Source organism: Zophobas morio, unplaced genomic scaffold (assembly GCF_036711695.1).
Source record: "Zophobas morio isolate AGI-343-1 ecotype UQ-CSIRO unplaced genomic scaffold, CSIRO_AGI_Zmor_V1 ptg000023l, whole genome shotgun sequence".
NCBI classification, from domain to species: Eukaryota; Metazoa; Arthropoda; class Insecta; order Coleoptera; family Tenebrionidae; genus Zophobas; species Zophobas morio.
The window spans coordinates 4,917,020-4,923,019 of NW_026972128.1; positions in this window are offsets into that span (position 1 = coordinate 4,917,020).

Below are 6,000 nucleotides of genomic sequence, written 5' to 3' on the forward strand. Positions count from 1 at the left end.
AAAACTCGATAATTTTGAAAACGTTTATTTATGTGGTAAATGTAGTTAATTTTTATTTTGTTCTTTCCAAATATTAACTGTAAACATTTCTATACTCTTTTCTCAAGTGAAAATAATTGTGTTTTCAATTTTATCGTTAAAAAACGGCCATTTTACTGTGAGGTATATGTAACTCCACTGAGTCACAGTAGAACTGAGTATTCAAAGTACTCACATTTTTTAATTGAACTCTAGATTTTTTTAGTAGTTTGTTTCTTTAAAAAATCATCTATTGTCTTTGCCATTTCTATTGAAACACCATCTGTTGATTTTGCTTCAAATTTAGCAATTGGTAACAGCTTTCAGTTGATTGACAATGGCTTTTAGTTAGAAAATTGTCTGAATATGAACGTTGCCAAATTTACGATTAACAAGTGATGTTTCAATAGAAATGGCAAAGACTATACTTTGCATAAGTTATAACCCAAACATTCCGCCAAACATTAAGACATGAACACAAAATTTTGAAAACCCGCAAAAACTTCGAAAAGTGGCCATGAACTGTGATCGTCAACAAGATAGGACCCTCCGTTGTGTTCTGAAATGGCGGAATGTGTTCTGATGCAAAGTGGCGCAATGCGGAGCGGGAAGAGTGTAGGAAGTCAAAGTCAGCATTGAAGGGAAACATCTTTTATTCAATTTTTGTAAAAGTGATTATAATTGAAAAAAATCTTTAGTATTACATGTAACAAAACAAATGGCTGAAAAGGTGGTTTCTCTTCTGGCAAGGCTTATGGGTAAACTCCGAGTCCACGGTAGCGGAAATATGGAATTACGGGTAAACCTTCACACAAAGTCGCCCCGACACCCCGCCTACGCCCCACGCATTTATTTTAGTTAAACTTAAAATTTCCTGAATTTGGCAATGTCAACGGGAAACACATAATTTATGTCACTCTGTCAACAATTCAAATAAAGAATTTACATGATGTTAAATTATGCCACACTTTATCAACGATTCAAACAAAGAATTTACATGATGTTAAATTACACCATAATCCAAGTGACTGGTTACTTAAAATAATTAGCTTTGAGAGTTTTTATCGTGCACTGCCCCCAGCTCATTCCAAACAAACACATGATAAATAAACAAAAAATGCATCCCTCGTCGCAAGATTACGTCTCGGTGATGTCCGGATGATAACTGCTTAAGGGGAGAAAAATGAATCCCCCTGTCCCTCAGTCCACAATATTATGAACTCTCTCATTTTAGGGTGTGTTTGTACACGTCATTTTTGCTGTTATAGTATGTTCAGTACATACTATATGCTGGTTTTGAGTTATTTGAGGTATAATTAAACTTTCATCATCAGTCAAAAAATACAAAGTGGTATCCAGAAGAGAAAATTTAAAATTCATAGGAAACAAAATCTTAAAGATATTTTAAAGAAAATTAGAGACATTTTTAATTTCTGAGAAACCTAACGTAAAAAAAACGTTTTGAGAGAAAGTTTAAAGTAATAATAAGAAGCTCAAACTTAATTTTATTTGAATTTCAAAAAGAACCCAGAAAAGTGCTAATTTCTTAATTAATTATTATTATTAATGGGAAAACAGATAAAGATCCGTTATATTCAATACGACGCAAAATTGTCTTCATATGTAGGTCTTACTTTGGATGGTGTCCACGTCCATTTCTCTAACTTTCTGGTAATTTGTTCTTCTAAATTGGCTTACCAGCCGTTGTTGTAAACCTTTCTACTTAGTGTTGCCCAAATTTTGTTTTCGATTGTTCGCCCTGGGGGTACTATGGGGGGATTATCTTAGGTACAAAATTTATATTATTTCTTTCTAACCAATCCCTAGACATTGTAATATAATGGCATCTTGCTAAATCTGGCCAAAATATTACATCGTCGTTATTATGGTGTTCCCATATATTGTTATGTATTGACCGCGTCACTTCTAATACGGCCAATGAATGGTGCTGAACCGCCAGCCGAAAATATAGCCCATCAAACCAAAATTTTATCTTCAAACTTTGTCTTCGACTTAGTTTTATTTGTAATTTCTTCTATATTGTTTGTATAAAATCCATCCTTCCATCTCTGAATAGGCAAACGTAAAATATTTTTCATCGCCCAGCACAACCACACGATTGTTAAAAAAATGATAAATTCTCAATAGCCGCCAACATCTGAGAATTCTCTCTAACTGCGATGCTGTATGTTTTGAACATTTAGCTCTTTTGCTGCCTCTCAAATTGTGGCTCTGTTTCTGTTATTTTGTTAAATTAAATTTAATTCTGTGTTTGCTTGTCTTCGTTTTTTTTGCTAATTTATACATCATGTGTCAATAGTGAATAGTTCTTTAATGAAATAACGATCACTAGTTAAATTAATAATTTTTAAAGTTTGGTTTTGCGAAATTTTTCAGGGTGGCCGGTTTTTTTGCCGGTCAGTGTATATGCATTAAAATAAAGTTATAAAAGGTAACAAAACAATATTTTTCATAATTAACAATGCATATTAAGATCATTAGTTGTAGGAATTAGCTCGGTTTGCGCGAAGGTGGAGATAACACGACGACCGTCGCAACGAATCTTAACCAATTAAAAACTCAAGTAAATTTGCTCCTGCTGCTTTTATATGCTTTCTTATGAAATTATTTTTGTTTTATGTCTAGTATCCCGCAAACGCTTTCGAGCACGCCACTGGGACAACCAGTTTTTCGGAGGACCTGGAAGAACCATTTATGACCCTAGTAGAAAGCGCGGTACCAGGCATTTTTTCAAACTATCTTCCCTCCTCTCATTCTACCTCTATGGTGCGCACCTACTTTAGAAATATGTACTGTCTCTTTATATGTGTCTAAAATTTGTCTGCTACTTGTACTTTAAATGAATGTGAAGTATCAATCATTTTTACTTCCCGAGCGTAAGCAAAGGAAGTATTGTAATCGAGTCCGTCGGCCGACTCTCTACTTTTACGTTTTCTCGATCTTTCATGACCCCTAGAAGACGAAGAAATAGGTCTCCCATTTCCGTCTGTCTGTCCGTCTGTCCGTCTGTCCGTCTGTCCGTCTGTCCGTCTGTCCGTCTGTCCGTCCGTCTGTCCGTCTGCCGTCCCGGATTTTTATTAGACAGATAATCTCCGAAAGTACTCGACCGATTGTTGTGAAATTTTGCACTTATATTAAGAATATCATGTAGATGGTAAAACGCTAACCAAAATTTGTCTAATCATCCCCACCACTAATGCGATGACGTCACTTCAAAATTGTACATAGTAAATGGGTTTTCAATTGTATAAAATAACATAGTCCTACACATGTAGTTTACAACTCTGAATCGACTTTTCACCCGAAACGTCCAGATTTTTGGAAAAAAAATCAAAATTATAAAACAACATTTTGAAATTTAATTTTTAATCTGCTAACCAGAATGCTTTGAAATGTTGCAGATGTTTTAAGGCTATAAAGAGCATCATAAATCTTTAGTCAAAAAATATTTGCTTATCCCCTCCAAAAACTTGAGGACGTCAGCTCGAAAGTTTGCCGAATAAATCATATCTAAAATGTACAAAATATGATGAGTCTGTACTTGTGATCTATCACTCCATTCATATTTTTTGGATTTGCATATACAGGGTGACTCAAAAAAATTAATGAATGCGTAAATTTATTTTACTGATTTACTCAGAAACTACAAAACCGAATGCTTTGAAATCTTGCAGATGTTTTAAGGTTATAAAGAGCATAATAAATGTTTAGTCAAAATATATTTGCTTATCCCCTCCAAAAAATTGATGACGTCAGCTCGAAAGTTTGCCGAATAAATCCTATCCAAACTGTAAAAATATGATGAGTCTGTACTTGTAATTTATCACTCCATTCATATTTTTTGGATTTGCATATACAGGGTGACTCAAAAAAATTAATGAATGCGTAAATATATTTTATTGATTTAATCAGGAACTACAAAACCGAATGCTCTGAAATCTTGCAGATGTTTTAAGGTCATAAAGAGCATAATAAATGTTTAGTCAAAATATATTTGCTTATCCCCTCCAAAAACTTGATGACGTCAGCTCGAAAGTTTGCCGCATAAATCATATCTAAAATGTACAAAATATGATGAGTCTGTACTTGTCATTTATCACTCCATTCATATTTTTTGGATTTGCATATACAGAGTGACTCAAAAAAATTAATGAATGCGTAAATATATTTTATTGATTTAATCAGGAACTACAAAACGGAATGCTCTGACATCTTGCAGATGTTTTAAGGTTATAAAGAGCATAATAAATGTTTAGTCAAAATATATTTGCTTATCCCCTCCAAAAAATTGATGACGTCAGCTCGAAAATTTGCCGAATAAATCATATCTAAAATGTACAAAATATGATCAGTCTGTACTTGTGATCTATCACTCCATTCATATTTTTTGGATTTGCATATACAGGGTGATTCAAGAAAATAAATGAAAGCGTAAATTTATTTTACTGATTTACTCAGGAACTACAAAACCGAATGCTTCGAAATCTTGAAGATATTTTAAAATTATCATAAGCATGGTAAATTTTTGATCAAAATGTATTTGGTCGTCCCCCCTAAAAAATTTATGACGTCACCACAAAATTTTGCTGAATAAATCCAATGTAAAATGTACAAAATATGATGAGTCTGTACTTGTGATTTATCATTCCATTCATAATTTTGGATTTGCATATGCAGGGTGACTCAAAAAAATTAATGAAGGCGTGAATTTATTTTATCGATTTAATCAGGAATTACAAAACCGAATGCTTTGAAATCTTGGGAATATTTTAAAGTTATTATAAGCATGGTAAACTTTTGTTCAAAATGTATTTGTTCATCCCTCCTAAAAAAATTGATGACGTCACCCTTAAATTTTGCTGAATAAATCCTATCTAAAATGCAAAAAATATGATGAGTTTGTACTTGTGATTTATCATTCCATTCATATTTTTTAGATTTTCTTAAGAGGTGGTTCAAAAAAATTAATGAAGTCAATTTATTTTATTGATTAAATTAAAGGCAACACTTATTATTGGTATTACACCCCAACCAACCCAATTTGGTAGACACAAAATTTGTTAAAGGAAAAACTCGGTTGAAACATAAGGGTAGCACGCTTATTTACATCGACTTTAACATTACAGACCTGCATTTGTTTTATGCGGTCACTTGGTTCCGCGAATGTGAAATAGACATGTTTATAATCAACCAATTGTGAATTTCGCCGTCAAGAATTAAAATAAAACCCAATGTTTTATATAATAAGCGGAAGTCGAAGCAATAAAACCGATGGTCGTTTTGTTTACAGTTTCTCTGTTTGACTCTCACGTATGCTGTTACGCCTGTCATCTTAAATTAAGAATGTTTATACATACACGATTTTCAGTTGCCTCTGATACGTATACGTGAGTAAATTGTTTCGTTATTTTATTGATTATTACAAATCAATATTCAAAACGACCCAATTCATTTTCCTGAAAATTTGAGAATATAATAATTTTATTCTTAGTATTACACTACATCTATCCCAACTGATATACGTGTCCTTGCAAAAATGTTGATGACGTCATCGCAATTTTTTTTCAAATTCCCACTACAAAAATGTAATGAGAAAAAAAAAACAATAGGCATGCAGTCGTCAAGTTTCCGACAGCGAGGGAAGTACTGTCTAAACTCTTTAGACCAATTTTTACTTCCCGAGCGTAAGCAAAGGAAGTATTGTAATCGAGTCCGTCGGCCGATTCTCTAATTTTACGTTTTCTCGATCTTTCATGACCCCTAGAAGACGAAGAAATAGGTCTCCCATTTCCGTCTGTCTGTCCGTCTGTCCGTCTGTCCGTCCGTCTGTCCGTCTGTCCGTCTGTCCGTCTGCCGTCCTGGATTTTTATTAGACAGATAATCTCCGAAAGTACTCGACCGATTGTTGTGAAATTTTGTATTTATATTAAGAATATTATGTAGATGGTAAAACGCTAACCA